Genomic DNA, 17,818 nt, shown 5'->3' on the forward strand with positions numbered 1-17,818 from the left:
AGAGTCATAAAGTATAAAAGAAGTGCATTAAGGATATGATAATAGCCTGCATTTAAAAAATTACATAACTGCAAAATTTACACAGTTTATTAAGTAAATACTAAGCTTTCCCCACCTTCCAAATTATTTTACAAATGAAGTATAGAAAATGTAAATTCAACACAAATTGTGATTATGCAATCTATGGAGTATATGCCGCAGGCCCTGCTGGAGGCTTAAAAACTTCGTTGAGACTAATATATGGCAACATGAGCTCCTCTTAGGAGCTGCAGTTTGCGTTCAACTTTGCCTTCTGATTTTATTATCTTTAACTATCACTTCTGCTGTAGTGGATTTCAACCAGTTCTACTGGCTACTAGTAAAAACATATTCAGTTACCCAAAATTGTACTACCAGTGTACTGCCTTGTGGACAAGCTCTTGACAGAATTCATTTTTCCCCTGGTGCTATAGTTCTTTCCTTACCACTCTGGTCTCTTTTCTTCTTCTTCTGTATCCCTTCATTTACTGCTTATCCATTTTTTTTCTATTTAATTTCCTGCCCTTATTTTGAGGTGTCATGTTATTTCTCATTTCTTCCCAGTTTTGATACCAGATTCCCTGCTGTTTTTCACACTGAACATCCTTCCAACTCCACTTCCTAGTTCCTAACCCCCTCTGCTCCTTGCATGCACTTCCTATCACACTTTGCATTCTATGTGCCAAGTCACAAGCTGAAGTCAGTCTTGTTTTTCCGACTGAAATCAATGGTTGGACTACACCCATTGTAAACATGAATTAGCAAACAAATTATGAAGCAGTTCCGCAGACAAAAAGATAAACACATTCATGATTTAAGAAACTTCAAATAATAAAATTGCCTAAGAGGAAAGTATACTGAAACACTGAAGGGAAAAATATACTGAAATAATTTGGGGGGGAGGGGGCAAGGGATGGTATGTGCATGTTCTCCATTTTTCATGATGGTTGCATCATGCTTCCAGTTCAGATGAGTAATGTAATAGAAAGATATGTTATGCAGTAATTCCTTGCAGAAACAATGTTAATTTGCTCACCAATTTCCAAGAAAACATAATAACATAATTATTTTATAAACCTTAAATTTAAAAAGATACTAAAAATCTACAGAATCTACACAAATATAAACCAAATCTAAACAATAACATCTCATGAATGGACAATAATAGATAACAGAATGTGGAGGATATTTCCCCTGTCACTTCCTTCATTCAGATTTCTTCCTGTACTTCCAATAGTGTGTGATTTCCTTTGCTCTTCCTAAGGCGATGAATAAGATATATTAAAAAAGCATTTCAGAGAACAAATAGAATTTGTTTTTCCTTAATTTCTTAATTGAAAAGATGATTTTGTAGCTTTCATTTTATTACACTTACCGAATAGCTTTATCACATATTTTACAAAGTCCAGTTGATTGTATCATAACTTTTCATGAGCTTATGCTTTACTAAATTTACGACATCGAAATGAAAACTGCGATTCTACAACCATGCCCAGAGTACATATATCCATTACTATGTTACATATCTAAATTTTGATAGACAGTAAACTCGACTGGCACCATTCTCATCACATTTAGATGGAATTATTCCTTAGTCGGCCCTCAATATTTTCTTACATTATCAAAGGTCAGAGGCAAAAAGTAATTAGAAAAACAACATGGCATTTTTTTAGTTCTTAGCTTTGACTTCGTTTGAATCTCTCAGGGACAACAATGGGAAGACATTTTCTATTTTTTTCTCACCTTCAAATACTACTTCTCTTGAAAACCTTCCTATATGATACACTATATTTCTCAGTCCTCAACTCCTGGCATTATCTTTGTATATGTGGTCTACGCACCAGAAATTTCACCTCCATATGTTACATTGCCTTCTAGCTCATTATAAATAATAGTGGGAAATGAGATTTCTTGACAATTGCATTGTCTGATTCAGAAAGATCATTACTGCTCTATTCACATTTTACACTGAAGCCCTTCCCCTAGCACTCGAATGTCTGAACAGCACTTTAAGCCAGCTATCATATTCAAACACTCCAATGATTTCAGCTGGATGACTTCAGTGACAAAAGCCCAGATGAATAAATATTAACATGAACGCTCTCCTTCTGGTGTGAAGGTCATTCAAGTAAAACAAAGTTGCAAGTAATTTGTCATATTACAAGTGAGAAATTTAACAGTTCAGATTCCTTTGGGAGGTCTTGTGGAAAACTCTAGCCCTAAAAAGAATTATAAAGGTACTTTCATGTATAGATGCTGTATATTCTTCAGCTGCCTCTTTTAGTCTTTAATGAACAAAATTATTTCATTCAGTCATTCCTGTGACCTTTCCTAAGGTTTGTTATGTAGGTAAATGTGTTACTAAAAGCCAAAATCATTATTATAATTTCTTATTTCCGGAAAAGAAGGTGGCAGTGGCAAATGCTTTAGAAGAAAGTAATATTTCCTTTGAGTACTTTGATGCTCTGAAAATCTGGTGACAAGTAAATTCATGTACTTTTTCATACCACACATTTCACATCTACAGGAATTATGATACAAGAATTAGGATGAAAAAGATTACAGACTTCATTATTTGTAAACAAAAACTGATACTTATAGAATAGAACTTCTTTAACCTTCAAAGCTGAACCTGCCTTATTACCAGAGATATATCAAAGAAAAAAACTAGTCAGGTGGTATAAATTCTATGGAAGCTACTACCTCGGTATTGGACTCTCCTGGAAAGGAAAACTTCAGCAATCTGAAATAAAAAATGTTTTCTGTGTCAGAAGAATACTCTGTTTTGTATACTATTTAATGTGCCAGTCAATGGCAATGTGTGATTACAAAGCCCCAGTAATAACACCTTCAAAGCAGATTATCAAGTTAAGGTCTCCAAATCTCCCTGCTTCACTTCCACATGGAAGCTAAAAGACAAGCTGGCTATTAGATCCATAAGGTGCAGAAGACTGAAGTTAAATCACCAACTGAATTTTGAAATCCCTGAAGAAACCTCAGCTGTCATGCCATTTCTATAGCACATAAAACTGGACAAGTAAAAAAGATGATTTGCAATAATACATTAAAGCTAGCACAAGTAGAAAACACTAAAAAATTGGTTTTTAAACTCCAAGCCTGAGAACCAACAGTAAGATTCCTTAAAAAACAGCATTTAACAAGATAAACACAATAAAATTCACAAGATCTTACTCAAGTCCAAACATGAGAGACTTGCAACTTCTTTAAAGAAAGAGGCAAAAATGTCTACATTCATATACACAAACAAAAATAACTCAAGCATGTTCTTTGCAAAATGTACTTGCTGAAAACACCACAAGTGATTAATTTTAAATGAAATGGTCAAAAAATAGCAGTTGCTGAAGCTGTCAGAGTATCTTAAAAAAGTATTTTTGAGAGAGTGTATTTTCCAAACTCTGCAACACTAAATTCAAAGTCATAAAGGCCAGCAATGCTAACATTAGCTTTCAAGATCAAAAGCTTTATTTTAAGCAAGGCTTTACAGAGTGCATTTCAAAATGGTGTTGATTCTGAACAACAGAACTTTTCATGGAAATTTTAGATTCATTTTTTGCTATGTATAGATGAAATATGCCATAAACATTGATCTCACAACAAAAAGATGCAATAGTAATTCTGCAAAAGAAAATCAAAATTCACAATTTTCTATCATTTAAAAAAATCAAAAACAGCTGAAAAAGATTCTAGTTGCAAGAAAATATAGTTTATTAATCAGAATAACAAAATGCGAGACCACTGATTAATTTAATTCAATGATTTCTTATTTTGACAGGTTCAACCTTGTAAAAAAAAAGTACTCATTTACTGCTAATATCTTGGTTTAGTACCTAAACCCTATTCTTTTTTTACCTTGTAGATCTCAGAGTATTTACAGATTATGAAGCAAATCAGGGACACAAGATGCTCCCCTGTATTAGTGATACCTAGAGAGAGGGTTTTGCTGTTGACAGTCAAACAAGCACTTAGTCATCTTCATCAAGACTTTAGTTACCTGAACCCTCAAGAGCATCATAACTATCGCAATGTTTGTCCTACACTGTGAAAGCCGGACATCTGGGCCTATTGGATCAGTGCTTGTTTGCTGAAAGGTAGCAGCAGATCATCTTACAACCATAGAATCACAGAATCACCAGGTTGGAAAAGGCTTCTTGGATCACTGAGTCCAACCATTCCTATCAACCACTAAACCATGTCTCTGAGCACCTCATCACCCTGTCTTTTAAATATTTCCATGGATGGTGACTCAACCACCGCCCCGGGCAGTCTTTTCCAGTGCCCGATGACCCTTTCTGTGAAAAATTTCTTTCTAATATCTAGTCTGAATCTCCCCTGGTGCAGCTTGAGGCCATTCCCTCTTGTCCTGTCCCCTGTCACTTGGGAGAAGAAGCCAGCTCCCTCCTCTCTACAAACTCCTTTCAGGTTGTTATAGAAAGCAATAAGGTCTCCCCTCAGCCTCCTCATCTCAAGGCTAAACAATTCCAGCTCCCTCAGCTGCTCCTCTTGAAACTTGTTCTCCAGCCCCTTCACTAGCTTCATTGCTCTTCTCTGGACTCGCTCCAGAGCCTCAACATCCTTCTTATGGTGAGGGGCCTAGAACTGAACACAATATTTGAGGTGCTGTCTCACCAGTGCCAAGTACAGCGGCAGAAAAAAACCTCCCTGTACTGCTGGCCACGCCGTTTCTGATACAAGCCAAGATGCCATTGGCCTTTTTGTCCCCCTGGGCACACTGCTGGCTCATGTTCAGTTGGCTGTCAACCAACACCCCCAGGTGCTTCTCCTCCAGGCAGCTTTCTAGCCACTGTTCCCCTAGTCTGTAGCAGTGCCCGGGGATGTTGTGCCCCAAGTGCAGGACATGGCATTTGGCCTTGTTAAACCTCATGCCATTAGTCTCAGCCTAGTGGTCCAGCCTGTTTAGATCCCTTTGGAGAGCCTCCCCACCCTCCAGCAGATCGACATGACCTGCCAGCTTAGTTCTGTCTACAAACTTTCTAAGGGTGCACTCAATGCCTTCATCCAGGTCATCGATAAAAAGAACAGGGCTGGGCTCAGCACTGAGTCCTGGGGAACACCACTTGTGACCAGCCTCCAGCTGGAATTAACTTCATTTACCATGACTCTTTGGGCCCAGCCATCCAACCAGTTTTCAACCCAGGAAAGTGTGCGCCTGTCCAGGCAAGTGACAGCCAGTTTCCTAGCCAGAATGCTGTGAGAAACTATGTCAAAGGCTTTATCTTGAAGGAGTCCTTTGGTCAGCTGAGCTTCCTTCAGTACTTCACCACAGCCCAGTCTTGAGAACCTGGAGAATTTTATGCATGGCAACTCATAGTAGGGAAAACATAATAAACACTACTCCAGAAAGTGTTGTTTTGTACATTTAAGACAACAAAACTGTAACTAAAGTAATAAAGAAACAATTTAATTGGTTTGGGGTTTTTTTCATTGGGAGAGGAGGGAACTGTGTCATTTCTATTTCTGTGTCTTTGGCGCCATTGCTTTGTTACATTACTTTATGAGGATATATCAGGGAATTTACTGATACACACTTCAAAATCCTTGGTCCTGTGTCTGAAAAATATATAATTTATAATTTAATTTCCCCAATGATTCAGATACTGGAAACAGAAACTGGAACAGATGGGTAAGAAGATTATAAAGGAAGATGGTGTGTTAGGTTCTCAGCATTAGCTGTTTTCTCACCAAAACTGCTCTGTAACGGAGAGTTGGACTCTGTGAGAAGGGCTTTTACTGGCGAATGGGACAAGGTGATCATCATTCTCCCACTTGTTTTCATGGTCACAAACCATAGTATACAACATTCTCTAATATCAGTGTGGATATTTTACAATTTCTTTTCTTTCTCTGAGAAGCATAGTTTGTGTATGAATTCTGCATGCATCTAAAAGAAATCAAGTACCCCATATTGCAGGCCAGAAGGGCAGATGGAAGAAAAGCAGTGGCTATATTAGCTTTTGATATATTTATGGGAAAACATATTTGGATCAACACTGGATTATTCAGCTTACTTTATCCTTATGTGTATTACAGCTGAGAAAGCAGAAGGTTTGTGGCACTTGACAGTGTTGTGCACACCAAGGTGAAAAATAAAAGGGTGTAGGAAATCTTCCCTGAGGCTGTGGTTGTACTAGTGTTTGGAAGAACAAGGAGTTACTTCCCTGTAAATTATGGTTCTAGTCAGTACTAAATTGCATTGGATTTCAGTCTAACAGAAAAAGTTAGTGTTTTGATTGCCCAGTTCTTAGTTTCAGAAGTAAGCTGATAACAAATATTTAGATGGTAAAAAGGGAGGGGTGTATGTGTAAGGAAATGACAGAAAGATGATGTGTAAGCAATTTGGATTTGTTTCATACTAATTTAAATGCTTTCCATTTTATATTATTATTTAACAGTTTTCTCTTTTTTTCTCTATTCTTTTGGATTCATGTAAGATAAATTTATAGACGTAATCTGGTATAATTGTTTACAATGTGTGGCAACGGAGCTGAAACTGTGATAATTTAAAAACATTGCTGATTGCATTTACATATTTAAGCTGCTGACCTTTACTATTCAAATGGATTGATTTTAAAAGAAAGACATCATCAATCAAAGTGCAGTTAGATTAAAGAAATTTGTATCTCCACTTTTACACATTTAATTCTGCCATTTGATTTTATTTTTAGCCCCCTTACACCTCAAGGAAGCTGGTACCAGTTGCAGATTTATAAGTCTCATCTGAATAATACTAACTCAAAAAAGAATATGGCTTATTTTAACAAAACTACTCAACCACAGAAGTAATTACAGTTTACTACTTCTAAAAGAATATGAGCTGCAACATACTATTTTTTTTCAAGTGAAGGTGGACACAGGAATTTACAGAAATAAAGCCCTCATTGGAATCATCCTATTTCTTTTGAGTTAGCCCCTTTCATTCTGCACTGTAAGAAATCCTCAAAAATCCTCAAGTGTACAAGAGCATAAATACTCACTTCCGGTTAGCATAGCACCATGAAGAACAACATGCTACTTGATATTGTTAAATTACTGAATCTCTGCTTCAGAGAGGAAAATTAATCTACTTTCATATTGTGAAAGAGCTAATACAGGATATGAAATATCTCTTCCACTTCCATTCGTACATGAAATCACTCAACAATGCTGACCAAAAAATTCCATAATGTGAAGTCTGCAGTTACATCCTGTCTCATAACCAAGCGCCAGAACAGAAATACAATTAATAAACGACTAAAAGGATTATTAATCATGGCTGTGTACCCATGCCCACTTTTCATCCTAGAAGTGCCAATCCACGTAGGCCTCTGTCTTCTCCAGCAAAAGTAACCACTGCTTCATTCCAGCAACACTTATCTCTAAAGCTTCTTAAAATACATCCTCAACTTAGATCTTTTCAATAACCACAAGTGACTGTTTTACAGATGACACTAGCAGCGTGTAATTGGCAATATACCAGTAACTACAGATGGGACCCCTGTAATCCCAAGGCTATTATAATAAGCACGAGAGTTTAGCAGCTTGCTGAAGAGCATTGCTTCATGTTAAACATTTGCAAGACAGGAGTGATGCTGTTTAGAAAAACTAAGTGGCATGAAAACCCAGCCCAGCTGGGTTTGATTGTTAGTTTCATAACGGAAGGCTTCTCAAGGGAAAGCATCACCAAGGCACAGGGTTTGTTTTTCCTTTATCCTATGTATTTGCATACGATTACTGAAATGGAGGGTTTTCTTCAGTAATTCAGCAATGGCTGAAATTTCTAAATGAAGGTACCTACTAGGTCATTTGAATAGGCTTCTTCCTAAGGAGAGGTAACAATGATAAGCTTGTGGTAGGACTACACTGAGACCGTTTGCTGGAGTATTCCAGGGGAACACGGCAGGTGACAACCCAGAGCTAAAGGGATGGCAATCAGAAATGGTGTTAAGGTGGAGGCAGAGGGGAATAGACAACATTGTTTCATGCAGTGTTTGTAGATAACAGCAAACACTGTAGGCAATTTTGTAACCCTTCTCAAGTATAGCAGGTGTCCATCCATAAATTCTATAGTCTTCTAATCTTATGATATGCATAAATCTCAATTACCTTAATTTATACTTGCTTAATATGTAAAAACATATTATTAAATTTCAGATTTTTTTAAAGAACACATGCAAACACACATTGTATCTAGCTGGAGATACTATTTACAGTGTTTCTGCAGATTTCACAATTACCATGTTTTGAAAAGAAGCCAAGCTAGAAAAAAACTATTCATCAAAGTAACAGTGGCACTATCCAAAGCATCCTTATTAACTTTCTATGCCGTTGTCACCACATAATGCAGCTTCTGCCCTCTTAGTTTTCACAAAGTTGCACATCTCTATTAATGAAATATGTTCTCTCATAAACATCTCAGTAAGTGTCTGCAAGTTGTACATTGATAATATTTGCAACACTGTAAAAGCTGCCTCAGATTCTTTCTGCCACAACAAACATTTTTAGTTTCTTATTGGTTTTTATATCAGCAATTTGAGAATAGTGTGCAAAACAGCCTCCAAGTTCAACAAAAAGGCTTTGTGAAAGTCATCATTGCACTATTGCTTCAAGTAATTATTTAATTTTTTTTATATTTGCACTTCAATATCTCTAAGAAATATGATATTTTCCTTCTGAAATGGTTCTTCAAAGACACCCACACACAGATGGCAATGGAAGGAAGTGAGGCAGCAATGTAATTTTTGCTAGGCACTTCACATTCACAGAGATTTTTACAGAGAAAAATCCTGAAGTCCTAATCCTGGGGTAATGGAAAATAATACATAAATAATATGTGAAATAACTTGTGATTTTGACTCCAGGAAGAAAGTCAGTGGAGATATAGTGACTTACAGATTTGACATTTGCTCATCAACAATGACAGTATGCTTCCTTCCTCATAAAATGTTCCAACACAATAATAGTTAATTTTTACAGCTGGTTTGAAAATAGTTTTTTCCTCTGTTGCTATTTCAAAACACCCTTTCAGCAATTCATGCTTTTACCGTTCTCTACACTTGAGACTGAAAACTGATGTCAAAAAACTCTCTTGATCATCACAGATTTTATGAAGAACCCAAGCAATTTAATTTAGTTATTTTGACTAAAATACATACTTCAGAAAAATTTGTTGATGCTAAATGCAACATCAGATGTAAAGCTCTGCAGAAACTCCTGATAAAAATTGTAAGATTGGATATAAAGAACCCAGAAGTTCCCTGAGAATTTGTTGATTGGCCAGACATTCTCACAGCTACAGAAATATCTCCAGCTGGAAACCTCATATGAATAAAAGAAATTCTACAGCATGGTAGTTGCACAAAATACTTACTACCTTCAGAGATATCACCCAGTGTGTGGAGCACAGGCTATAACAGAAAGCCCTGAGATATGAATTTTATAAAAATTGCAAAGGAATTGCAGAATAAAAAGAATTTATTTGACCAAAGTAGTCAACTGGGTGATTTTCTTTTTTAACACATAGGTCACTTTTCCATGGCCTCCAGCACAGATCAGCTACTTTTCAGCTAATAGGAATAAGTACAAAATACTTGATACAATAAAGTTTGCTGAAGCTGAGTAGAAAATTTCATCCTTAATCCTAATATTCATGTGTTACACCAGAAATGTCATTAACTATGATCAGAAATTTGCTCAAGGCTTCTTTTTTTCTATTTGAAATATGAAATGTTTTAATATTCAATAGACCACAGAAAGTTCAAATGAATTTCTATTTTTGATTAAGCTGTGCTGGATGTTTTTGTGCTTTTTTCTCCACATCCATGATTATTTTAATACTATGTCTCAGAGTTTACACTTCAAAGATATGCTGCAGGGCTACATTTTCAAAAAGGAAAAGAAATGAAGTTATTCAGATTGTAAGTATCTATACTTCAGAGCATTAGTCTGACTGAAAATCTAATCCCATTCATTTTTTACCAAAATATGAGATTGTTCCAAGACTTTATTATGCTCAATTGCTGGGCATAATAAAAATCACTTAGATCATACAGTCTGGAATGAACTATGTTAGAAATAAACCTGATTTTTGCTCCATCTTGTTACTTCCTCTAAATTCAGCATGCTTTTCATTTGCAGCAATTCATCATTATTCAGAGATTAGGAATTAATTTATTCTAAATGTCAATAACCGTGCTGTACAATTGTCTGAAATAGATATGACTTGGTCCATTCTTAAAGAAATAAAAATCTCATGGCTTTTCTCATGCCAGCGCTTCACAAATGCATTTTTTCACAATAAAGGCAAAATGTGTTAGGTCTTCAAGATAATTCCCAAAGATTCACTGAAATGTAAGTTTTGCTGACAACTGAAATTCTTTAATATGATTTATCCATCAATGGAGATTTATAAAAAATTACATGGACATGAGATACTACTTAAAATGCAATCCATAATAAGTACCATATTTGAGACTAAAATTGAAGTACACTATAGGCTTATATACGTGATTATATATATGCCAGTCATTGCATGGCAATTACAGTGAACTCAGCAAACAGAGAAGTAACTCTTAGAGATAATAAATCCCTCTACACTTTAGTTTTCCAAGTTCATTCCTTTGTTGCTTTGTTTCCCCGGGCACAATCACATGAGCATTTGTGAGATATTAATTCCAGCCCTGTAGCTGGAATTGGCTTTTTGTCTCTGACATTTTTATAGTAATTCAAAAGCAGTCTTTCTCCTTTTACATATAACTTGGTACCGTACTAAATGAATGTGTCTTAGAAGCAAAGTAGTTTGCTTTACATCAGTGTCAGCTTCTGACAATGACCATACAGCCATCACTAATATCTTCATTTTAAGAATGTCTCTTGGAGCCTGGACAAAGTAATGACCTCTGCAAAAACTTCTTGTCATCTCCCATCTCTACCCTCACATTCATTATGTCCAGAGTACTCTTTGATACTCTAATCTGCTGGCTCACAGGAAGCCCTTGGAAGTTTATGTTAACAAAGCAGGAGATAGCAATTTTCAGCCATCCATTATCAGGTAGAAGAGTAACAAGACAACGTTGTTCTGAACAATGTTGGATCACTAGCCTATTATGCAACCTCTGGTAGTTCACAAAGCTTGTATTTATCTCTATTGCAAAGATAACCATTCCCCAAACTGTGCTGTGGATTCGGGGGACTAGAGAACAGAAAAGCATTTTGAAAAGATCAGTCTGTAGGTATTAGAGTAATAAATAATACTACATGTCTTAAAGTCTGGATTCTATTCTTCATGATATTTTACTGTACATTTCAAAGTTTTGTTTTGTTTGGATGAAGCAGCTGAGAATCGATGGTGTCTTACTGTGAACACAGGATGAATCTTTTATAATTTAGACTCATGAATACAGAAGCTTTTTGTGAGCAGGAAGGTGTAGATCATGATTTTTTTTCCTTTTTCACAAGATGCAGAGAAAAATTAAGTTCATACCATTGCCTAGGAGTATGCAGTGACGTGAATACTACTTTAAGCACCTGTAGCATCTTTGCTGCTTACATTGTCAAAATAAGAATAAATAGTAGCAAGATGTAAAATACCCTCAGTAAGGGAATGCATACGCACAACCATTTACACACATATTCAAACCAAGTCTGCTCCTCTTCTTCTCAGCCTCCATACACAACAATTTATTTGTATTCTGGTCTCTCATACAATATGTTAAGACCCGTACATATTTCATGTAAAACTTTGGATGGCCACCATTTCTTCCTCAACCATCAACTGCAGACTCAGGAATGGATATTATATCCCCTCTTGGGAAAATAAAGACAGTATCAGTAAAGAAATATAAAGCAAATAGGTATCCAGTTCCAAGACTGCTGTTTACTAGTGTAAGGTGAAAGCAGACACAACTCCCATGTTGTGGCCCTGAAGGAAATAAAGATTTGTCAGTTGGCTCAGAAGTTGTGCTGTCTAAATGCAACATTGCCCCACAGCTGGGAGGAAGAGGGCAAGCAGAGGTGAGGGAAAAACATATTCTTATTGAGTCTTCTTACATCTCAGAAAGAGCTAAAATAAACTAATCAATAGATTAAAATTAAAGCACCCTAGACTTGCTGTAGTCTAATCTAGGTAAAGATGATGAACACCAAGCCAAATGTATCAGGGAAGGCAGAAGATCTGTCAGAGGCAGAAGTTACCCTGGTGCTGCAAAAATCATTCAGTAATTTTAGTATGAAAACATCTTATACTAATTGCTATTCAAATACATTTGAATCATGAGACCCTCTGCTGAGGACCCTACAATCAGCATTTCTGATATGACAGTTTCACTGGATAATGAAGATTTTCTGTGTTGATCACATTCTATGGTTGCTTGATATAGCCCCTGACTTCTCTGTTATTTTCTACCTTTCCTTGGCCAAAAGAACATCCTCAAAATTATGCTTCCTGAATCCCAACAGAACTCTTGGGACACTGCAGTTTCTACCCTGCAGTAAATTCCAAGGTTGTCAAATTTCATTTTGTTGTGAAGTGGAACCTCAACATCAAACAAAGCCTTGCACAAACCAAAAAATTCCAAAACATTTTCCTTTAATGCTATCAAAATGTTTGATTCAATAGGGGCAAAGCCTTTTTTTAGTATAAAATAAACAGCATGTTTCATCTTCATCTTTCTGACTCATAAGACAGCTTCTAACAGAAGTATAACAATAAAGAAAAATGCAGTATTTCAGTACTTCCAGATAATGACAACATCAAAAAAAATCTTCATGGAACTGTGGTTGTGGAAGTATTTCCCAGCAGAAAACTAATTTGTCACGTAAAGCATCAGAAAATATCTTAAAGGATAATTCTTCTAAATTAAGCAGACGTAGAAGGCTTGAACAAAACTAAGATGGATGTGCTTCATTATGCTATGATGGTCTCATCTCCTTGACAAGACCAGAGGACTGTGCCATGGGATCTGCTACGCTGAGCACTCAGGGAAAGTCTGTTGATAGTTTCAGACACAAAAGACGATAAAAAGACAAAAAAAGACAATCTCATCCACCTTTTTCTCTTAAGGTGTTACATTGACAATGATTAGCTCTATCAGAATGAGTCAAAATTTTTATTCCACTGTATATATTTAATAACATGCTGCTTCCATTTTAACGTGAACTAAATTTAAAGATATTATCATGCAATATAAACACTACAACTATAGCACTGTTAGTTTTTCTTAGCTTGTATCATGCGTGTCTATTGATGATGAATCATCTCTCCTCTTAGCATGTAGTAAAGAAAACAGATGAGCCTTGAAAAGCTAACACACTTTGCAATTTTATATAGCAAATAGCATTTGGAAAATACATTTGTAGAATCACAAATCCTGTAACTGCTATATTGGTTTTCAGACAGTGAGATATGCACAGTAGGGATAGAAACATTTGGGAACTCTCTAGAAGATTTCAAAGATATTCTCCATGAAAATAAGAGTAAGACTGAACACAGTGTTTTAGGAATTTTGACTCATGCTCATTTACGCTTTCATTTCAAGTATATTTTCCATTCTGATGCTACACTTAAAAGTTTCTTCTATTTCTTGACTGTGAAATCAAATTGAATAATGTAAAACCATTCTCTATCTTAGTTGCAAGGGGAAGATCCAAAGTAACTTCACTATGGTCACCAAAAAATGTTTCAAATGTTTTGAATGAACGCATTTTCAGGAAGTGGTTAACCAAAATACTGAAATATGTCTCAAATTCTGCTCAATTATAACATATGCTGAGGCCCACAGCAAGCAAATTGTGATTCAAACTTGGTTAAGAAACTTAAAGTCTGTTTCTTTGTTCTTTCTAAGATCAGTATGCATTTAAAATTGAACTGGAGCCACAATCATCTAGAGGTATCTTACTTCAAACATAAGAAGAACTTCACTATGCAGTACTGTATATTTTTATTCTCAGTTGCACCTTTTCTATACCAAATGTGAAATAAACACACAAAAATGAGGCACAAATTTTCATATTGTTCAGGAAGATGTTCTGAATGCCTCTCAAGCAGCTTCCTGTGCTATATTAACTGAAGCAGCCACGCTCCTGAATGTATATCATCACAACTCTCACTATCTATAAGGTAGCAGTATTCAGGCTGCTTTTACATGAAACATGTTTGCTTTACTGGAGGTATTAGAAATGTGATGATATCCCCTCCCTTCACCAAAAGAAAATCTGCTTTGTTTATGGCACAATTTATGTCTTCACAAAGAAGCCTAGATGAATGCTGGTAACTGAAGCCATATACGCACAAAACAGAACTATCTAGCACTGTGCTCCCTCCTCCCTGTGCTCAGGGAAGCCCAGTGGGGATCAGTCTCTGGGACATGAGGCAGGGAGTGTCTTAGATGCCAATTAGGAGACTATGCTGAAAACAATGCAAGAAGAAAGAAAAGTGGGTATGTACAAACAAGGAGGACAACGGTCTATTGAAGGATGTTCTGTTTGAAGGGCTTGCTGTTGCCTTGGTTTTGATTGATGCAGTCATCTGTCCAAGCCTGGTTACCAATGCTTGGTACAAGGGATATGATTTGTTAGAGAATGATCACTTATATCAGAAAAGCCTTTCAACAAGGGAAACAGGCAGTTTGTCCCAGAAGATGCACCATTTAAAGTGAATGTGTCTCTTAAAGATATAAAACTCTGGGTGCACCCAGCAAAGAGCTAGAAAGAATAGTTTATTTGATTCACAATTTGCACAACAGTACATGAAAGAACTTTAGCAATGTTACCTCCACTAGTACTACCCTGATAAAGACATGTCTTACTTTATAGCTATGGAAGTGATGACCAGAGAGGCCAAATATCCTGCTGCCTCAAACAGAAAACAGCCAAGTCAGTGATGAATATTCAAGAGGTTTAATTCCAAGTACCACTTATCAGGCTTAGTTTATACTAATGTATCTTAAACAACGTTAGAAAGCCTGAAGGTGTTTTGGTTTTCCTTTCATTTCTTGCCCTCCCCTTTTTTATTTTTGATGCATTTAGAAGAGGAGTACTGGATTCAAAATATTAAATAAATGTATTTCAAGAATGGCAGGCAAATTTTCATGTAACTTCATATGGGGAATATTTAGTCTTAACAACTTACTGAATTTTAGAGTGCTGTACTAGCTATTGCAAGTACTTCTTTAATAATGAATCAGTCTCAGTCTGTTTAGTTATAAAAGCCACGTAAGATACAGGAAGCATACAGATAAAGGCCAGCATTCAACATGCTGAATTAAGGAAATGCTTCTAAGCCTATCAAGCTTGTTCTCAATTCTATTTCATATGAAAACTCTTCATAGCACTTGTATTGATGGCTGGGCGTAAGATAAATGGATTTTGGGGTTGGTGTACCTTTTATTAATCTCAGCATTCCGTTTAGTTTTAGTCCATCACACTTTATCTTATGTCTTTCTTAAAGGAATGAGATTTTAAGAGGCTTCTTAGGCTGTCTTCCTTTTAAACAGTAGCTTGAAAGGATTTAAAAGTAAATTTGCCCATTTGTGCTACAAAGCGTGAAGCAATGGTATTTATTACAGACTATACATATGATATATTTTTATTTTTCTGACTGCCATTATCTACTAGGGCAACTTAAAAAACATTTTTCTTAAATGTTTACCTGTCCTTCTAGAGTTAACATATGTTGCAAATTAATAGATATTCACATTATATAGCACTCATTTAAAGTTCCGATCTCCCATATCTCATTTTCTGCTTATAAATGTAGTACTTTGTTGCTAATAGGCACTGTCTTAAACATTTCAGCTAAGGACTGCTTGCATCTGCCTTGTGTAAATACTTCATTCTTTTCTCTATGCAGATTTTAATTTCATTAAGCACAATAAGACTCTAAAGATTTTGCAAGACAGCATGCTTCTTAGGTAACAATGCCCTTCAGCTATATATTATCTCACACTAACACGTTTTCTTGTTTCTCACTGCTTAAAATTTACATTTCTGGGTTTCTTCTCTTAAGTAGCATTTTTTTAGTAGTAAGTTTGACATCTTTTGATTCAAAACACAGTGTGTGCTGATGAAATAGAACTGACTAGTTTGCATCCACTAGTATTCACTTTCCATACTGACTTTTTCAAATGCTGATGTCAAATAATGCCCTAATGCATAAAACGTGATTCTACTTTCCGCAAAAGTTACTGTCAGTGTACCATTTTGCCAGGTTTTTCTTTTTGTGGCATTACTTAAGCAGGTGAGGAGGAATATAAACTGAAGACTTGAGTAATATAAAGAGCTTAACCTCATGCTTTCTTTCTCTTTTTGTTGTGCTATAGCTATAAATTTCCCTAATTACATCCTAGGTAAAATATCATAAGAAAAAAATAGCATGTATGTAACACTGTTCCCTTTTTCTTGTGCTTTTAATTCCTACCACATCCTTTCCTTTTTCCAAAGTGCTAAATACACTCAATCTGTTGTAGTACACAGAAATTTGTTTGCAGAAAAAAAAGGTTTATTTTGCAGTTATGGGTTGTCATTAAATGTCAGTTTGTGCCCATCAGTGCTAGGCATGATACTGTTAATAAACACCCTCAGCTGGAAACTGTAGAGAAGCACCTTGCAGATAGAGAGAAAATAGCTTTGTAAATCCGAGGTGAAACCCCATAACCTAGAGGGTGCACCCACGTGTTTTTAGATTCCAGACTCAATTAACAAAGCCTCTAACACAGCCACAAAGGGAGTCTGTCTTTGATACGAGGACACACAGTGCAGCACTGGCTGAAAGTGTTTTGCAGATCCCAAACTCTGCAATCCAGTAGGTGGCAACTCCACGAAGCATCCATTTGCTGGCCCTCAGCTCTTGGCAGCAGCAGAAGAAGGCACAGGACTCCCATCTCCTCAAGTGCAGCAGCAATACAGGACCTGACCAAATTATTGGGGGGCGGAGGGGGTTAGCATTTTCGCTTGTTTTTCTCTGATATAGTAGGGTGCTGTCTCATTTGTAATCAATTAATAGTTTCAGACTGTTTACTTATAACCATAAAATCTAGATTTGTTTCTAATAGCTGCTGAGACACATATTTCCTATAGAAGTGCTGAGGTATATATCTAGTGCAGTGATTTAGTTAGATTCTGAGTTTAAAAAGTCTGTATGGATTTTACTAAAGGTTTCTTCCTGTAAAGGCTATGTAAGTACTTTTTTTGTGTGTATATAAATCTTTCAAATGAATCTGTTTCTTCTATTAGTTCTATAATTGCAGGGTTCATTTCACAGGAGAAAAATTGAATATTGGAAATGGTAATGCCCATTGAAAAAAAGCACTTTTGATTTAAGGAGGAATTTGTTATTTAGGATTTCTCTGTTTCTTCTTTTTTCTTTCCAAGTCAATACTAACTGCAGATGAGAAGCATATTTTATTTTTTTAGATTATGTCAGCAAGAAGAACATTTTCCTTCCCAAAATATAGAAAAGATAGTTCCAACTGACGTAAATCTTTATTAGACTCAAACAAAGGGCTATAATCTCCTTTTTCTTTGACAGATATGTTGACTTGAGAAGCGTTTCAGCTGATTGAGGACATCTACTGCAAATATTATAATTAATAAATCCCATTTTTATTTTTGCTACATATTCTGCCTGTTTACATGTTTATGCAAATCTTAAGAACTTATGTTTGTGATCTGTACAGTCTCCCTTCTTCTTTCTGTTTGCTATTTTTTCATAAAATATGTCCTGATTGGATAGCTCATAATGAAAAAAGGCATTTCAATTCAGTGATTTCCTTGCTAAATTACAAGTGAC

The 17,818-nt window shown here is 36.0% G+C and overlaps 1 protein-coding gene across 11 annotated transcripts in view; it reads right to left on the minus strand.

Annotated features, from left to right (window-relative positions):
* The window catches only part of RGS7 (regulator of G protein signaling 7), a 234,252-nt gene that overhangs the window by 100,524 nt on the left and 115,910 nt on the right, over positions 1-17,818 (minus strand). The gene's annotated exons all lie outside the window — the stretch shown is intronic.

The sequence above is a fragment of the Phaenicophaeus curvirostris genome, chromosome 2 (genome assembly GCF_032191515.1).
Source record: "Phaenicophaeus curvirostris isolate KB17595 chromosome 2, BPBGC_Pcur_1.0, whole genome shotgun sequence".
Lineage (NCBI taxonomy): Eukaryota > Metazoa > Chordata > Aves > Cuculiformes > Cuculidae > Phaenicophaeus > Phaenicophaeus curvirostris.